We start from the raw sequence: 20,500 nt of genomic DNA, 5'->3' as shown, positions 1-20,500 counted from the left end.
GAGACGGTGTCAAATACAGAACTAGATCTTAAATCAATGAGCTTGGAGAAGCAACTGAAGATAGAGAAGGCCTGTTCTCAAGGAAAAGAGTTTGACCGATCAAGATTGAAATATATTAAATAAATTTTCATAATCATTTAAATGGTATAGTTGACCAACCATAATGCAACAGTAATATTCTCACTGCAAGCTCCACTCTATTCATTAGAATATTAGATGAAAAGAATCTTCAAACTAAATGTGAATAATCTCACCCAGTGACTCATCCACATATCCTGATCCCATCAATGATCAAGGCCACCTGAGCAATTCTCAACAGTTTCTTGGATTACTGCAGCCAATGTCAGAGTATCGAGTCCTAAGGAAATTAATAAAAAGATTTAGGATCCAATGGGGTGCAAAATTATACCCTCACCTCCCCAACCCAGGTCCGAAGAAAGCACAGAATAAAGCAATAAAATATATCTGTATTATGATACTGCATATTATTCAATCTTGAACATATCAACAGAAATGAGAATAGCTCCAACATAAGTCCTTGCTTTGGTTTTGCTCTGCACATGTCAAAATACATATTCGGCCAGCAATATATTTCTCAGTGAATTTATTTTAAACTTTGGATGGCCTCTTGCGCATTTCCTGGAATATGTAGAGGACAAAGTGGATATTTTTAGTTTAGAGAAATTAGCTGAATTACAACAGAAAGATGAAAAGCTAAAGCAGTTGTATCAAAAACCATATATACAAGAATCTGAGTGTATTCCAGAATGTTACTATCTTAAAAATGTCCTGATTAGAAAATGGAGATGATCACATATTTAGGGGGATGAGAAATGGGCAGAAGTTCATCAAGTGCTATTACCGGTGTGTTACATTAAGAAAGTGTGGCAGGTGGCACATGAATTATGAGGAGGTAGTATTTGGGAGTAAGGAAAAATCAAGCCTAACTACAAAAACATTTTTATTGGCATTGACTGCATAAGAATTTGGTTGAATTTTGCTGGACATGTTATAACGTCAGATAATTGGAAAACCTCAGGCAGTGATAAAATCCGCACTCTTGACAGCCACTCCTGCATTTGAGGAATCTTTTACAAGAACTATTGATTGTGTAGAACCCTTACCTAAAACAAAAAGTGGAATCAGTATTTGTTGACCATAAAGCATGTTTCTACTAAATTTCCAGAGGCCATTCCATTATGCAGTATCATGGCTAAAAGAATTATAGAGTTACTGAATACAGATACAGACTATCTGCAGATACAATCAGATCAAGGGTCAAATTTTATACTAAGGTTATTCAAGGACATTATGGGTAGCTGAGAAATAAAACAATTCAAATCCACTGCGTACCATCCAGAATTGCAGAGAGCATGATCAGGCCCTCCAAACCCGCGCTGATCATCATGCCCTAACTAAACTAAAAAAAAATCTTCTGCCCTTATTCGGTCTGTATCCCTCTATTCCCCTCCTATTAATGTAACCACGCAGATGCCTCTTAAGTGTCGCCAATATGTCTGCTTCCACCACCACTTCTCACAATGCATTCCAGGCTCCTATCACACCCTGTTTTAAAAACCTCCCTCACACCTCTCCCTTTAACATTCCCCTTCTCACCCTGAACCTGTCCGCCCTAGGAACTGAAACCTTTCCAGGGAAAAAGCCTCTGACTATCCACCCTATTTATGCCTCTCATAATTTTGTAGTCCAGACAATATCTTAGTGAACCTTGTCTGCATTCTCTCCGAGCCTTACAGGTCCTTCTGGCAGTGTGGTGACCAAAACGGCACACATTACTCCAAATGCGGCCTAACAAGGGTTTTATATATGGTGGCATCAAACTTTAAAGACCATATTGAGGGCTTTATACTCAAGATTATCCAGAGCATTGAGATAAAGGAATTCCATTTGTACCCTTTTGCAATTAAAGATGTATCTAACAAATCAATTAAATTCAGTCCATTGAATTAGTTTTTGATAATGAGATGAGAGGACCACTGAAATTAATTAAGGAAAAAAATTAGTGAGTCAGCGATCTGAGACCATATATTTGGACTGTGTGTCAAATTTAGGGAAAGATTAAATAGAGTGGGTGAGTTGGCAAGACAGCATTTGAAAGTAGCACAGCATGTGAAGAAGCAGGAAGCAGTCAAGAAATCAACAATTCGTAATTTTGCTAGTAGAGATAACATTTCAAAGACAAATCAATAAAGTCATCGAGACTACCCAAATTGTGCAGTATACATCAACTGCCTGGTGATTTTTAGTGAAACATAGAAGGAACATTTGGAGCATCTATCGGAATTGTTCTATTGACTTCAGGAGATGGGCTTGATGATAAACCTGGCTAAGAGTGAATTTGCAAAAGCCCAAGTCACTTTGCTGGGAATTGCTATTGGACATGGACAGATGGCCCCATGTATTACTCCCGGAAGTAGGTAAAGCTTTAAAGGCAAGGTTTAGTGGACCTTATCAAATCAAAAGGAAATTGAGTGAGATGAACTATTTAATAAGAATGGCAAATAGAAAGAAATCTCACAGAGTGTATCATGTGAACATGCTGAAAAGGGTTTTTGATCAGGAAGGAAAGCAAAAGAAGAATGTGGTACTGGCTACAATACAGTCAAGAACCAAGTTCAAAATGATTCTGAATTGGACATTCCTCAACTTAAATTAAACAATGAGGAAGTCCTCAGAAATTGGGGGAAATTATTGAGATATCTTCCAGAGGAAAATGAATATGACCTGAAGGAGTTATTATAATCACATGAGGAGTTACGTGGGAATAAGCTGGGAAGTACTAATCTGATTACGCATGATGTAGACATAGGAAATGCTGTTCCAATTAAGCAACATCCTTATCGACTTAACCCTCTAAAGTTGGCACAGTTTCAAAAAGAGATTGAACGCATGCTCAAACAAAATGTAAAGGAAGTGCATTGCAAATGGAGCTCACCCATAGTAATGGTGCCAAAACCAGACGGTACTCAATGATTCTGCGTGGACTATAGCAAAATCTGATTCACATCCCATTTCACATTTGGAAGACTGTATTGAGAAGGTATGACAAACAACTTATATTTCAAAGTTCAAGATGGGCTTGATGATAAACCTGGCTAAGAGTTAATTTGTAAAAGCCCAAGTCACATTCCTGGGAAATATTATTGGACATGGACAGGCAGCCCCATGTGAAAACAAAGGTTATTGAGAAATTTCCCATACCATTGATGAAGAGGGAAGTACTACAAGTGGTGGGAGTGAGTGATTTTTATTGGAAGTTCGTACTAAATTTTAGCAGTATGTTTGCTCCACTGACTGACTTACTGAAGAAGTGTAGAAACTTTCCATGGATGAAAGGATGCCAGAAGGCATTTGACAGCCTAAAAGCTGTGTTAACCATTGCCCTAGTGTTAGCCACATCTAATTAAGCAAAGCCATTCACGGTGGCTATCAATGAGAGTGGTGTGTGTCGGTGCTTGCAAGATGCTGAGAAGATGGAAAGACTGGGAATTTTCAGGACTGAAGGGTCACACCTGAAACATTGACCTCTCCACCTCCGGATGCTGTCTGGCTTGCTGAGTTCTCCCTGCCCTCTGCGTGTCTGAAGTTCCTGAAGAAGGGCTCATGCCCAAAACGTCGATTCTTCTGCTCCTTGGATGCTGCCTGACCTGCTGCACTTTTCCAGCAACACATTTTCAGCTCTGATCTCCAGCATCTGCAGTCCTCACTTTCTCCTAGAAGATTTTAACCTACTGCGAATCCTCTTGCAAGGATGCCTTCCTTGAAGAAGCTCTCTCCCTCCCTCTACAAGGATTTCAGTGAGTCCCTCTCTCGCTGCACACCCAAGGTCATCTCTTCTGCCATTCCTGAAGAAGGGCTCATGCCCGAAACGTCGATTCTCCTGCTCCTTGGATGCTGCCTGACCTGCTGCGCTTTTCTAGCAACACATCTCCAGTCGTAGACAATTGTATATACTGATTATAACAGCTTAAAGTTTTTGAAAAATTTTAAGGATAAAAATTCCACACTGTTTAGGTGAAGCTTATTATTGCAGCCATTCAATTTGAAAATTATACATGCAGCAGAAGAGAACATAATTGCCAATCTACTGTTGAGACTTTGATGAAGGAAGACAGGCATTTGGTGGTGGGGAGAAACAGACTGAAAATTCACTGTAGTAGTGAATATTTGCATACTTATAATCAATGTAATGTAGTGTACTAACAAAGTAAGGCTGAAGGTTTTTAAAAATGAAGCCATCTTTGTATATTGATGGTTCATTTTTTAAAAGGAGGCAGGTGTGATGATATTATGGCTTTGAGTGGTGTATTTTATCATTTCTTTTAACGATGAGAGGTTGAGACAGAGATGTTGAGCAGTCGACTGCAAAGCCAATAGGGTGAACAGCTTGCGAGGCTTTGAGTATTTTATTTTAATTTGGAACTATAGAAGCAGGCTGAATGGGTAGGGTCAAGATCCTACATAACTAGGGTTTTTAGTTTTAGCTTCCAGCAGTTCCTGGAGTCTTAAAGCTAGATGCAGAAGCTCTTGTTCCTCTCTGTTAGAGCTAAAAGCTGAGTTCCCTTCCTGCTACTAGAAATGCATGTGAGACAATCTATTTTACTGAATTTGCCTAGGCTAAGGGGTGTTTATATACGATGCTACTATATTGGAATAGTTAATTAGTAGCTAATATATACGTATATTATTTTGTTATGCATTTCAATAGAGTTACAGTTAAGCCAATTCTTTGAGGGAGTTTGTTCGAGACCTTAACAGCCCTCATCACAACATGCTCTCCCACCTATTGTTTGGCATCATCAGCATATTTGGATACATTACATTTTGCCTCCTCTACCAAGTCATTAATATGAGCAGAGGTCGAGAGGGTGAAGGATGTCAAGTTCCAAGAAGTGACTGTCCTGGGCTTCCCACATAGATGCAACGGTCAAGAAGGCACAACAATGCCTCTTCTTCCTCAGGTGGCTCAGGAAATTTGGCATGTCCATGAGGAGCCTCACCAACATTTACAGATACACCATTAAAAGCATACTGTCTGTGTGTATAACAGCCTGATATGGCAACTTCTCTGCCCAGGTCAGTAAGAAACTACGAAAAGTTGTGTACGCAGACCAGCCAGTCACGGAAGCCAACTTTCCATTCATGGACTCCATTTACATAGCTCGTTGCTGCGGAAAGACTAGCATCATCAAAAATTCATCGTACCCCAGTACAATCACTTTCATCAGGCAGAAGATACAAGCTTCAACACACACCAGCAGGTTCAAGTACAGCTTCGTCCTGGCCATTATTAGACTGACAAATGGACCCTCTAACTTCAAATAACGCTGATCTTGTTCATGTTGATCTTGCCTAGCACATATCCTGCGTGGTGTAACCTGTATGCCTCTAAGATATTTTTTCCCCACTCTATGATCTGTATGTCCTTATCTACTATGATCTGCTTGTACTGCTCATAAACAAAGCTTTGCACTATACTTTGCAAAGTTTTGCACAGTACACATGACAATTAAAAAAAATAATACAGAACAACCTTGATTATCTGAACAAGACAGGCAGGAAGTATTTTGTCCGGATAATGAATAACGTTTTTACGGGACTTTGAGATCTTGTTTGGATAATCTGAAATTCAGATACTTGATTTTGGATAACTGAAGAAGTTCTGTAATAATAAAATAGATAGTAAACAATTAATGGCTCAGGACGGATTCTTGAGGCACTGTGCAAGGTACATCTTTTCAACCTGAAAATGACACATTAATCGTGACACTTTATCTTCTGTGCGTTGTTAGCCATGCTCACGTGGATTATTACCTCCAACAAGAGCTCCAATCTTGTGCAATAACCTTTTGTGTGGGACCTTCTGAAAAATATAAATACACTATCTGCTAGGTTCCCCTTTATCAACTCTGTTTGTCATATCCTCAAAGAGACCTAGCAAATTTGTCAAACATGATTCCTTTTCACAAAGCCATGTTGGGTCTGTTCAACTGCTTTTCCAAACACACTATTTCTTCCTTAATAATTGACTCTCGTGCTTTTTTTTCCCCCATAGATGTTAAGCTGACTTACCTATAAGTTTCCAGTTCCCCTTCTTGAATAGTGGTATCACATTTAGCAGTTCTCCAATCTACTGGAACCCTGCCAAAATTCAGTGAGTTCTGGAATATTTCAAGCAATGCCTCAATCATCTCTGTTGCCACTTCCTTTAAAATCCTTAGTTGCGGAGGATCTAAGATGGCGGCGATCTGAGAAGATCACACTACAGAGCTTTGCATCAAAGCAGGAGCAGGACGGTCCTTTAAGCCACCCAACCCAGGTCATCAGGATTTCTTGGGGCATTGGAAAGATTGTGGAGCCCCAAGAAACATTTAAAAATTGACTTACCTATATTTTCAGCTGTCCAGAAATGCCTAAAAAGGGAAGAGGAGCATCTGAGGCCGGGCCTGCAGCAGCCTCGGAGCCGATTACTCTCCAAGACCTGGTGAACGAGCTCTTGAAATCTCGCGAGATGTTGGGGAAAGAGATTGAAGAGAAGCTGGCTCCAGTCTCTCTCATGCTGCAGAAGCATAAGCAGCAGCTGGGAGACCTGGAGAAGAGGACGGATGAGGTGGAGCACAGGGTCACAGTGGTGGAAGCTGATGCCAGTTCATTCAAGGAAGAGCTCCAAGCCCTGAAGACGCAGGTTGGTAATTTGCGTGACCAAGTGGATGATCTTGAAAACAGGGGCAGGAGAAAAAACATTCGGATCATCGGTCTGCCTGAGGGTAAGGATGGTGAGCGGCCTGTGGAATTTGTTGAAGATTGGCTTCCGAAATTCCTTGACTTGGAGACTGGCATGAGAAGATTGAAGATAGAGAGGGCTCACCGGGTCGCAGCACGGACGTCGGGTCTGGGTCAACGCCCTCGTCCTTTTCTGGTGCGGTTCCATCTTTACCAGGATAAGGAGAGAGTCATGGAGACTTCCAGACTCCAGGGGAAGGATCCAAAGGCCCTAATTTACAAGGGGTCTAAGATCATGTTTTTTCAGGACTTTTCAGTGGCGGTGATCCAGAAACGAAAATCATATGATGGTGTCAAGAGAAGATTGAAAGAGCTTGGGATTCAGTACTCCCTGAGATATCCGGTAGTGCTACGGATCACCTTAGATGGATCCATGCATCTCTTTGACACATCGGAGAAGGCAAGAGACTTTGTGGACAAACTAACCTAATTTAAACAATTGTAGTATGCATAAACATTGTTGCTTGGGTATGAGTTTATCATTCTGTAGAGTATTTCTCTAGGGAATTTCAGGCATTCCTAGACATCAACATAGGCTCGGTTGATAGCTCATCTGTTCTCTGGGAAACTGCCATAGCTTATGCCAGAGGGTTAGTTATTTCATATTCCAAAATTAGGAAGCGGCAGAAGGGTGAGCAGCAACGTCTCCTTGAAGCACGGTTGAAGGCAGCCGAGAAGGCCTATTTTGACAGACCCTCGTTGGTCAAACTACAGAGGATTACGGCACTGCGGTCTGCACTAAATTCCGTGCTCACGCAGACAACAAAGAAAGAGCTGGCTTTTGCAAAGCAAAGGTTATACGAGCATGGTGACAATCCAGGCAAATACTTAGCACACCTTGCTAGAAAGAGAAGTACCCCACAAACCATTACAGCGATTAGGGAAGGGTCTAGGAACCTAACATGTGATTCTAAAAAGATTAATGTGGCGTTAGAGATTCTACTCTAAGTTATATCAGTCGGAGAATTGTGAGGAGGGGCAGGCCAAAATGGAATCCTTTTTTCGAGATCTGAAGCTCCTGGGTGTGACTCCCGAACAACAGTCCTTTCTCAATGAACCATTATCAGAGCAAGAAGTGCAGGAAGCTGTGAGGCAGCTTCAGAGTGGAAAGGCGCCCGGTCCTGATGGACTTCCCAGTGAATTCTATAAGGAATTTATAAGCATACTGCTGGCCCGATGCTGAATATGTTTAATGATTCATACAGTCATGTTTGTCTCCCACCATCTCTGAGAGAGACCAATATTTCACTTATCCTTAAAAAAGGGAAGGATCCGGAAGACTGTGCTTCATACAGGCCCATCTCGCTCATAAATGTGGACCTTAAAGATCCTCTCTAAGGCTCTTGCGTTAAGGCTGGAGACTGTGTTACCCTCTATTATTAAAGAGGATCAGACGGGCTTCATAAAGGGTCGCAGATCCTCCAATAACGTTAGGAGCCTGCTTAACGTAATTCAAGCATGACAATAGCAGTCAATACAGGGATTGGTGATTTCTTTAGATGCAGAGAAGGCATTAGACCGAGTTGAGTGGCCGTACCTTTTCTATACTTTAGACCGGTTTGGTTTGGGCGAAGTTTTCATAAGATGGGTAAAGGTTCTCTAGAGTGTACCTCTCGCTGCGGTCATTACCAACAGGGTACGATCAAGCAATTTTAATATTTCTAGGGGCAGCCGGCAGGGCTGTCCCCTTTCACCATTACTTTTTACATTGGTGATTGAACTGTTGGCAGAGGCCATTCGTGGGGATCTCAATATATCAGCTCCAGAAGTGGGGTCAAAATTACATAAGATCTCACTGTATGCATTTGATGTTCTAATTTTCTTGACAAATCCAGCAGCCTCAGTGCCTTGCCTGATACAATGCATTCTCGTGTTTGGCACTTTTTCAGCGTATAAGATTAATTTTGCTAAATCAGATGCTATGCCAATGGGTGGGAGTGACTATAGATTTCCATTTAGGTGGTCACAGGGGGGTTTTGTGTATTTGGGCATATTCATGACTCCAGTTCTGGATTGGCTGTTCAAAGCCAATTTTACTCAATTATTTGAAAAAATTAAATAAGTTCTCCAAAGATGGGAGGCACTTCCAGTCTCATGGTTGGGACGGATAGCCCTTATTAAGATGAATATTCTCCCTCGTTTGCTATACCCTATACGGATGCTCCCACTGATTTTCAATAAACAAACACTCAGGAGACTGAGCAGTTGGTTCAGCTCCTTTATCTGGCATCGTAAACAGCCCCTCATTAAATTAGCCAAACTGCAGTTGCCTCACAGATTGGGAGGAAACGATCTTCTGGACATTAAAAATTACCAATTAAGCTCGCTTTTGACCTAAGTAAGTGATTGGGTTTGTGGGGTCCCTCTTTCAATATGGCTAGATATCGAAGTCTCCCAGGCAAGGTGTCCCCTACCAGTTTGCTGTTTTTGGACAAGGTGAGGACAGTTAGGGAATATTGCCATAACCCAATAGTCATCAATACTGTTAAAGCATGGAGGGCAATTCGGCAGAGAGAAGGTAATATTGGCAAAACAACTTTGTTTACACCTTTAGTGGGTATGCCGAGTTTTCAACCAGGTATGATAGCTTCAGGATTTAAACATTGGGCAGCTAGGGGTATATCTTGCATGGGTGATTTATTTGAGGGAGATGTAATGATGTCCTTCGATCAGTTAGTACGGAAGTACGAGTTACCTAATAGAGACCTCTTTCGTTTTTTTCAAGTTAGGGATTTTATTCAAAAAAGGACCACACTTTTGACTGATCCCTACAAATCTGACATGGAAAGAGGGGTACTAAGGGCTAAGAGTACACTCTCTGTCAGTACCAACTGGGGGGGTGCCACCTCAGATGAGTCTGATCGACTCTGCAAGATGTGGGAAAGAGAGCTGGGTGTTGAAGTTTCTTCAGAGGCATGGGAGGATATTTGGGAGAATGCAAGGAAGATATCAATTCGCAATAGGCCCCATGCTTTACAGTTGAAGATTCTCCACAGAGTCCACTTAGCCCCAGACTGTTTGTCAAAATTTAAACCAGGGGTAACTTCAGCATGCCCCTAGTGAAATAGCAGTGGCAAACATTTTAAGTAAATATTTCATAATGTTCAACAAAAATTTATTCCCTACGTCTGTACGGGTACTCTTACCCGTTGTCTTTGGTCTTGTGACAGGTTTCAAACATATTGGAGCGCTGTGGTGGGTGCAATGGAGAGGATTTCAGGTGTAGGGGTGGAGAAGGACCCTATTTCGCTCCTTTTGGGCCTACCCATTGTATTTCCTGCAGACTCGCAAAAGGCAAAACTTTTCAATATTCTTACACTCTGTGCAAGGAAGAATATCTTGCTAGGTTGGATATCAGAAAACCCCCCAGGCCTGTCGGGTTGGCGGAAGATTGTTATGGAGATATTCCCCTGGATTTTCTCACAAATATGGTACACCACAAAACTGAGAATTTTTACAAGACATGGCAACCCTTTTTGAAATACCTAGACACAGATTTATCTGCCACACTAACAAGGACTTTTATATAGTCGTAACGATTGTGTTTCATGTGTCCAACATTCAGGGAGGAGGAACTGTGAATGTATGAGTGTTTTGTTTGGCTGGGCTGAGTTATTACTATTTATTTGTTTATTGTTAGGTATTTATTTAGTTAGTTAAATAATTAGTTTAGGTTTTTTTAAATTTTATACTTCTCTATATATGTTTATACATTCGTATAGGAGGGTGGGTTGGGGAATTTTTTTTATTATTTGGGTTTACTGTTGTACTATTTTTGTACTGTTTTGGATTGCATTGTTTTGTATTTGTTGTAATATTTAAAAATCTATTTTTTCTTAATAAAAATATATTATATTAAAATCTTCAGTTGCAGGGCATCAGGACCTAGAGACGTGTCTGCTGTTAGTCCCATTAGTTTGTCAAAATCTTTGTCCCATGTGATGGAGACTTTCCTCCCAAGATCTTTCTCCTGCTAGCACCTTGTTTACCCGTTATCTTTGGGATATTTATAGTATCCTCCACCATGAAGTCAGAAGCAATATATTGGCTTACATTATCTGGCCTTTCCTGTTCCGTTATCCGTTCCTGAATCGCATCTTCCACAGGTTCCACACTTACATTAGTTACATTTTTTTAATATAACCATAAAAGTATCTGCTGTGTGCTTTTATATTTCTTGCTAATTTACCTTCATAATAATTTTTTCCCTCTTTTGTCGTCTGCTGCTAATTCCTACCACTAGTTTCCACAACTTTGTATGCCTTAGATTTTGATTGGATATTTCCCTTGACCCCCTTTGTTAACCATGAATAATTCATTCTTGTCACCAACTCCATCTTTCTGGTCGGAATAAATTTTTGTTGAACATTATGAAATATTTACTTAAAATGTTTGTCACTGCTATTTCACTAACTTTCCCCTTAGATTATTTTCCCAACCTGCTTTAGACATCTGTTTCTTCCTACCTCAGTAATTGCCCTTATTTAGATTGAGAACACTAGTTTGAGAACACAGCTGCTTTCCTTCTGAATTAATTCAAACTGAATTTAAAATTCTACTGTGCTTTGATCACGACCCCATAGAGGATCCAGAAGTACGAGATCTCTTATTGATCCTACCTCATTTACATTTTACCAGATCTAAAACAGCCTCTTCCTAGATAGATTCTGCAGCATACATTCTGATAAGCAATTCCTAGAAATGATTTTCCATGTCCTCTTTCTTCCCCATCTGATTTGTCAAGTCAAAACAGAGGTTTAAAAAATCACAAATGTAATGCCCTTCCTACATGACTGTTATTTCCCGATTTGTACTTGATCCTATTGTGAGGCAACTTCAGGTGCCTGTAGGTGACTTCCACCTGTGACTTCTTTTCCTTGCCATTCCTTATTTCAAACTAATTCCATATCAGGATCTATTGCATCTACATCATGACTCACTACCACCAAGACACTGTCTTTTACTACTAAAGCTATCCTCCTCCTTTTCATTTTGCCTATTCTTTGAATAGCCTTGAAAATGGATTTGCCAGTCTTAGTTACTGCGCCTGCATAACATCTATCAAGTCATATTAATTTATTTCTATTTGCGCCATTTACCGATCTATCTTGTTACAAATGCATGCATACAGCTAAAGAGCTTTAATTTTGACTTTTTACCATTGTGACTGCCTGTTTTTAAATATCTGCTACACTCTTATGCTGCATATAATTTCTACCACTTTGTCACTTTTAGAGTATCATTCGTTTCTTCACAACCCTGCAGCTGTGCGCTCTCATTTCTTTTTGATTCTTTAACTTTGCTTCATTTGAATCCTTCCCTCTTCCCACCAACTAGTTTAAAGCCGTAGCTATAACCCTAGTTATAAGATTTACCAGGATGCTCACATAAAGGTTTACACTTCCTATGAAATTAAAATGAATATTGATTACACCAAACAAATGTCACTGACACCACGTTATGCTGAGATGTTGCAACTTATTAACATACAAACTGTTGAATGATATTTATTTGTATACTATTTCAAAGTGAGTCTAGTTCACTTATTTTAAATTCATGTTTTTCACGAGTAAAACATCAGATATAGAACCATTACACAAACATATTAAATTTTCATTTTAAAATTAAAATAGTTATTAGCCATAATGCATGATATTTTTAAAAGCCAAATATTTGCAGAAATAAACAAAATTATTTTATTTGAATAGATCATAATTTGTAGAGAGTTCTAAAAGTAAACTGATAAGAAATAGTCCATCTGTCCATCTTTCCTGGGTTGATACCTACATCACAAAATCTGTAATGCAAAGTTTGATTGCCTTTTAATCAGGCTCTGATTATTAGGAGACATCAATGAAAATGAGTTTTCCAAAATGGTCAAATTAATTACTCAATAAATGGCACTCTTATAAATATGGTTAAAAGGTAAACACTACACTTTCATTTGGAAAGCGCTTCCGTAAATTCAAATATTTCAATACTCAGTGAATTATTTTTGGAGCGTAGCAACTCATGCTGGCAGATGTATCACCATCATGCCTGCATCAGCAATGCTCTACAAACAGAAAAAAGATGAATGGTTAGTTAATTTGTTACTAGCTGAGGCAGGGAGGTTGGTAGGAATATTTAAAATGGAATGAACTCATCCAGAGTGCTACATCCAGTGGTACATCATTTTATTTTGCGTCTTGTTCAAGCATTCCAATGACTCAGTAAATAAATGCAATGTCTACTGTAGTACCAAATACATGGAGCAGAAAAGCTTTGATCCTGATCAAATGTGAAATTCGCTGGTTTTGGGTGATGTAATTTGTAGATAATACTGTTCCTTCAGTATCTCTGGGATAGTGATAAAGTAAATCACCCAGAATATGTGCTCCTCTTCATCATTATCATTCAGAGGTCTTTGTGTGGAGAAAAATCATATCTGCAATGAAATAGGATTATGCTTGACTATGGTGTACTCCATGATTCAACAGACCATCAACACACTCCATCCAGGGTCTCATTCCCAGTCAGTAGGCTAACAAGAAACTGATACAAATTTAAACTTAAATTTAAGTCAATTCAACAATTCATAAATAAAAATGTCTGTCAAAATATAATGATATTGATGCCGACCATGGAGAAATTCTTAGGATTGCACCTTCCAGGTTCTGGTTAGTAGTGGCTTTTGTAGTGTTTGTGTCTTCACAACAGTGGCTACCCCTTCAAAGATCCAGAATTGTCTAGAAAGCTTGTGAAAGGCTTAACATTACTTACACATGTCTTTCTATACAAATGGCATTGGAATTACTATTGATCACAACAGTGAAATTTCCATCTTCCCTGTTCAGTTTCAAGATTAAAATTAAATATTTGTCTACTAAAACACATCCTAATCCAATTCAATGATACACTAATGACAGAGTAGGTGGAGGACTAAATGTATTAGTGAATGCATTTCAATGGTTGTACATTCTAACACAAATAGGTAGTTTCTCAGGTACTTTTCACAAATCATCTCAACAAAAGTTTTTATCAAACATATACACAGAACAATAAAGTGCATTCTAAGTTTCTGTCATGTTCTTAGATTGGGCACGAATTAACTTCTAACACTTCCTGGTTTTGCTGTTCTGATAATTCACAGTGAACCTTAAAAAGTATTTTGTCGAAAAGTAATCTGAATAAGAGATGATTTGGGAAATAATGTCTTGTTTCACTATTCTCCTCACTTTGTTTATTTACTTCTTGCCTGTACAAAGGTTTTTTTTAAAAAAGTGACTTTTCAGTTGTCCATATCTCAACTACATTAGTCAACCACATTGTATATCATTATATGTTACTATTTTGTCAAGAAATATCCACAAATGACCTTTAAGCGGCAATTGGATAGGTACATGGATAGGTGCTTAAGCTAGGACAAATGTTCGGCACAACATCGTAGGCCGAAGAGCCTGTTCTGTGCTGTATTGTTCTATGTTCTATGTTCTAAAACTTATGTTGAACAAACTACTCAATATCAACCTAGTATAGGAACCCTGAATAATTGTCCCACACTAACCAGTACATCATACACAAGGTCGTGTATGATTGCACTTTCTCTATTCCAGTTGAAATCAATAATTGGATGAGATTAAAAACAGAGCTTGGAGTGCCAGTGGGGTTCAAAGAACCACTGTATAAAGTTGGAAAAATTGTTAGGGAAGCATGAAAAAATTAACATACAAGACAAATTAATTTAGTCAACTTATTCAGAGTGCATCTGAGAGTCTTGTGGTCAATTTCACAGTTCTTTGCTCCACTACACTCTATAAACAATTGCATATCATAAAAGCCAATACCAGTTGCAAGCTGAACTATTTACAAGACAAGTAATGCTGAAGATTTATTGGCAAAAAGATTTTCCTAGCACATTTCCATATTTTTCAGTCTTTTAGGATACCTACGAGAAAGCCAAGTTTCAATGTTATGTCCCAAGATTTCTTCCCATGAAGTAGAATTACTTTTTTGTAAATGAATCATTGCACTGAGTCAGTATATAATTATAATTTGCTCAATTAAAAAAAAACTCAACAAATTAAGCCTTTAAAAATTGCCACTGGTCAAATAATTATTCATGGGGAGTTGTGAATGCATTTGGCTTTTGTTGTGCTAGCCAGAATACACTGAATATAAATTAGAAGATAATTACAATACACTACTATTCCTATCTGAAGTTTTATTTTGTTTCGATACACGTCATTAATAGAGTTCAACTTTGCACAAAAAATGATATCTGTCTACAAGCCACTAATAAGTTTGAAGAACAAACAAGAACATTCTCACAAAGGTCAATTTAAATAGTCTATTTCAAGATCTGATGCCACTTGTGACCATAGTGACACAGAGATGTCAAATTCAGGATTGTATCAATGTCAGAAAAGATAATCTTAGTACAAAGATTGCAGTGGTTGTTACTGAAAGTTGTCCTCTAACACTGAGTGTTTAACGCATGGGTATTACTTAAAACGAGAGCAGTTGTCATTCAAATTTTGCAAACTTGATGCATAAGCCTTTTACTATCAGACATCATTAAAATTGATGTCCTATAATCCTCCAGTTGATTCTTTTAAAGAAAAATAGGAAAGCATTTCTACTCAAAAACCAAAGGCTGAATTTTGAACAAATATGTTGCGTCCATGCATTAGTTTCAATGGCATAATTTCAGTTTCAAAATTCGAGCAAAAATTTGAATATCTCCGTTTCTTTTAAAGTGAGACCTATTAGTATTCACTACTGTAAACTATTAATCAGAAATATTTATATATTGCAAATATGGATGAGCAACATACACATCAATTTTAAAACCTGTCTTGCTGTAATGTGGAAAATAATGCACAAGGCAAGGAAGGGCCTTTTGGCCAATCAAACGCACTTCTGACAGGTTAATTCTTGAGGAAGTTTTGAAAACATTATCTTACTCTCCAAAGTAACTGGATAAAATTCCATGATGGCTATTTAACCACTCATAACTGGTTGATTTCACAGATAACTGTTCTTTATCGATAGCAAAACATTTATTGCAGTCAATGGTGTATTCAGTTGTCTTTTTTGGTGACTCTTCGATCCTTAATTTTCAATCCCAGGCTAAATTAGGTATTTATCCAGCTCTTTTAAGTGCACAATAACTACTTAACCAGACAAAGGAAAATAACTTGTTCTTTAATATCCAGAGTTTTAAGAAATTGTTGAATTTCTGTGTTAAAAATCTCAACGATCATGATTGGAGAAGAGCTACAAATGTAATTTCATAACATGTGACACAAGTTAGACATTAGACATATGTCCACACTGTTAGTGATACAAATTATTTATTTTTGACTAAGAGACTGAAACTGCATGCTCAAGTAAATATAAGTTCTAAATTGCAACAGCAAATAAAAACAATTTTCATTTATAAACATAAACATTTAAATTTACATTTTTAAAGCATCCTAATGTGGTAGAACTACCAGGATACTAGTATGCACAAAGGAATGTACAATTCAAGTCTACACTGGCAGCATAACTAGTTACCATTAAGCTATCGCATTTAAGAATAACAGTTCAAAATCTGAAATTTCCAGCAGTAAAAAAAAAGTTTACAAAAGTGTAGAAGCATTTGTAAAGAGAAACAATTAGAATTTTGGTTCTATTAAACACTTATTTTTGGATGATCACTTAACAGTGTTTAAATTATTGTTTAAACAAATTCAGAGAAGTAGAGGAGAGGCACAGATACAAATCTGAGATGCAGATTAAGTTAGAATCATAGAATAGAATCATAGAATCCCCACAGTATATGAAGAGACTATTCCGCCCATTGGGTTTCCACCGAGCCTCCCAGCAACCCACCCACACTGCACCCCACCCCCACCACACACACAGCATTCTTAAAATTGTAAACCTCACATTTACCATGGATAATCCATTGAGCTTGCTCATACCTGGACACTACTAAGCAATTTAGCATGGCCAAACCGCCTAATCTGTTAGACACCATATTTTATAATTTATGCAATTCCATACAAAATTGAAGTGTAGACAGTATCATATTGCACAGGCATACTGTTGCAGCCAGCCAACAATCCGTTGTTTTAGCTTTTGACCAAGATTCCATCCACTGAAGTGTATGAGAAGTTTAATAAGAAATGTTTGATTTAGGCCCTGTAGACCCTATGGCAACTAAAAGATTATTCTATGCATAGTAAGGCACCACATGTCAATTTTCAAGTGACTTTATTAATTCAGCAGTATTATTTTGTGGTTTAAATATTGTATTTAATTTGTTGATTGCATGCATTGTTGATGATAGGAAGTATAGCTCTCATCACCAGCTGCTTTCTTGTGACCTTTTGCTTACTAATTTAAGACCCACACATCTTCCTGCTATAATTTAACAGGAAACAGCTATTTCACAAATATGCTGTAAACAGAAATGCAAATGAACAAGCTGTTGTGGTTAGAAGTACAGCAGAGAAGTCTTGAAGTACACAATAGGAGCACAGCCCATCCCCCTATGGAGCCTTTCCTCCCTTCCCCCACCATCTGTTTAGAGATACCGCTATTATCCAAAAAATGTTCAAGTCCAACTCATTTGAGATACAATAGATAATGGGTAAAGTTCTCATTCTAAAATAAATATGTGTTGCGCAGTGTTTCTCTAATACTAAAGGTTTACAAACACGCCCAAATGATATCTGAAATGTGTCTGTGCTATCAGTGGAAAGGCAACCGAAAATGTAAACACAACATTAAATAAAATACTGCCCAGATGGAAGAACGACGAGTGGCAAAGTACTCCATGATTGATAAAGTTAAACAAGATCTAGAGATTTTAGAGAGTTCATCCCTCAATATCTCTAAAAATTGCACAGCAAAACTAAGAAAGCAAACAAAATACCAAACTATATAGAGGAAGCCAGGGGAAAGCAGTAAGGCAGACTCCTGTTCAAGTTGTACAGTACTGGGATACACAACACCTTGAACAGTGACCAGTTCTGGTCTCTGTGACCATAGAGAAAGAAAATCTCTCAGCTGATTTTAAGAGATATGTAATACCAAAAGAGTACCACCAATAAATTTAGTTCAAACTGATAAAAAGTAAATGTAGGATTTACGAGCAGGAGCAGATTACAATGAAACTAATTACATGAAAAGGATTTACAACCCAGAATAATTTAGGGAATGGTAGGGTGTCATTTTGAACCTTTGGGTCTTCTGCATATTGAATTGCCTTTATCGTTCATATCTGTTTTGTCAACTTTCAAAGGTTTCCTTTGGTATTACTAAATTAGTTGCAACCCATCAGTGATGTGAATCTATCAATGATTTTAACTTGCACACTTTTTGCTGTGTTCTCATAAAAAGGGATTTCTCTTTCCATTTCATTTCTCTCCAGTTTTCTTCCAACCTCATCTTGCATTATTACAAAGAGCTAAGAAAGGCATTATGTCTTTAAGGTGACATTGACATTATGGCACCTAACTCTCTCGTATAAATGATTTTCATCTTATCCTCTCTAGTCAGTCAGTTTAGCAATCAGTTAGTCAACTGCGTATCCCACCAATGGATGACAGATTATTCCCCCACCGCTTTCCCCTGACAAATTGTAGCACACTTTGGTCCAACAACCTCACTGGCTTGACATACACAGGGCTTCTGGTTTTGCCCGCAGTGTCTCTGCATTGATCTTTAATCATATTATGTTATGTTACACTTTGTCAGTTTGAATATCCTAAGTCCCGTTTGCGGTGTCCAATTGGAAATCATTCATCCATTAGACAGGTGATTGATAGATGTATTCGTGCATTGAACATACTCGGAGCTCACGTGGTCCAACAAATTTGCTGGTCCAGCAATAACTTGATCCACAGGCTGCCAGAATAGAGGGGTACAATCTGTAGTAACCTAAGTAACCATAAAGACTGTATGCAAGTCTGAGGTCATATCAGGTATTAAGAAACTTCCAGATATCGGTGTCAAAAAGAACCCAACTCTCTCTGACAAAGGTCATATAAACTAATATATAGAAACCACATCACATCTTGGTGGCAGAAAGCGGGCACTAGAAGCTGTGACAACAAGTGTGTACTAAACATTAACTGCAGCAAGTTGGTACTGAAGGTTGAACATGTGAGAGCAGTGACAGTTGTGATAAAGTCTTTTCTTAAACATTATCTATTATTTGTCTGAGTTCAGAACTGAAATTGACATCTAACAACCAAGCCTGAAGGCTACAACCTATATTGAGGCTGATAGCAGCCTTAATAGAAGAACAGAATGAATACATTTTCTCTCTCTCAAAAATAGGGAGGTTACAGGGAGTTTGATTTAAAATACTAGCAGTTTACAGGACACTCAGGACAGTTCAGAATTGGCAAAGTGATGCTAAAATGAATTATAGACCAAGACAACAGAAAAATAAATATTATGTTAGCTCATAGTCATTAATTAATTGTTTACTTTGGAATTTAGCATAAAAATAGCAGATCCATTCTTCTTTTATTGCAAATACCACAGAATCACATAAGTTTTAAAGCACAGTGAAAGTCTATTCGGCCCACTGCCTCGCCACCCATTCTACAACTGTCATAAGACTATTATCCCACCTTTTTCACATAACCTTGCAACTTGTTTGTATTCAAGTAAATTATCCAAAACCTACTTGAATGTCTCAATCGAAGAAGCCTCTTCCTCAATTTACCAGAATGGTTCTGGACAGAGTGTCATGGGTGTGTAGAATGCACTGCCAGCAGTGGTGGTAGAATTAGATACATTAGCGACATTTGGGTAGGCACATTGATGACAGTAAAATGAAGGATAAGTAGGTAAGTTAGATCCTAAAGTAGGATAAAAGGTCGGCACAATATCGAGGGCCAAAGGACCTGTACTGTGCTCTCCTGTGAATGTTCTATGAATGAATGATTGCAGTTATGAGGATAGAAGGCAGAGAGAAAATAAAGTGTTCCAAATCATGAGCAGGCTGGATAGAGGAGATAGGAAAAGCTGTTTCTGCTTGGAAGGAAGGATGAAAGGGTACATATTTATAGTTATGTACAAAAAAGGGAGAAAAACCTCACGCAATGAGTAGCTTTGACATGGAATACATTGCCTGGAAGTGCAGTGGAGGCAAGTAAAATCAAAGCACTCAAGAGTGTGTTAGATGGTTACTAAGATAGAAACACTGTGTAACAGCATTCGGAGAAAGCAAGAGCGTGGGGAGAAAGTAACACTTGATATGATGCTCTTTTGAATATCAGTCAGAGCAGGCATGATGGGCCAAAATGGCCTTCTGCGTCAAAACAATTCTGTGAATCATTTTCATATAGTGCATTCTTGTTCCAAACCATTCATTGTTTGAAAAAGTTATATGACACCTCACATTTGCTTCTTTTGCAAATCTGTGCCAATCACTCTTGATCCTCTTGCAAGCAGGAATTTTCTCCCCATCTACTGTAGCCTTCCCACCACCTGATTTTGAAACTTTCTATCAGATCTCCTTGTGGCCTCCTTTTCTCAAAAGGTGAACAGTCTCAACTCTCCAATCTACCTTCATACCTGACAATTCTCTTGTTTGAAACCATTCTTGTAAATCTCAAGCGCACTCTCACCAAAGCGTTCACATCCTTCCTATTTTGTGATGCGCAGACTGTACATAATACATCAGCTGTCTTATACAAGATCAGCATAA

At 38.4% G+C, this 20,500-nt stretch overlaps 1 protein-coding gene across 9 annotated transcripts in view; it reads right to left on the bottom strand.

Moving 5' to 3' along the window:
* LOC140481236 (F-box-like/WD repeat-containing protein TBL1X) overlaps positions 1-20,500 on the bottom strand; it is a 411,567-nt gene that overhangs the window by 318,378 nt on the left and 72,689 nt on the right. For 6 of the 9 annotated variants that reach the window (XM_072577105.1, XM_072577109.1, XM_072577110.1 and 3 more), the window contains one exon: positions 255-358. The exons of the other annotated variants lie outside the window; for them this stretch is intronic. The gene's annotated coding sequence lies outside the window, so the exon portion shown is untranslated. The remainder of the gene's footprint in view (positions 1-254; positions 359-20,500) is intronic. 9 annotated transcript variants of the gene reach the window in all.

Source organism: Chiloscyllium punctatum, chromosome 9, assembly GCF_047496795.1.
Source record: "Chiloscyllium punctatum isolate Juve2018m chromosome 9, sChiPun1.3, whole genome shotgun sequence".
Taxonomy (NCBI): Eukaryota; Metazoa; Chordata; class Chondrichthyes; order Orectolobiformes; family Hemiscylliidae; genus Chiloscyllium; species Chiloscyllium punctatum.
Note: the sequence above shows the minus strand (reverse complement) of the source record. Positions and strands in the feature narration are given on the sequence as shown.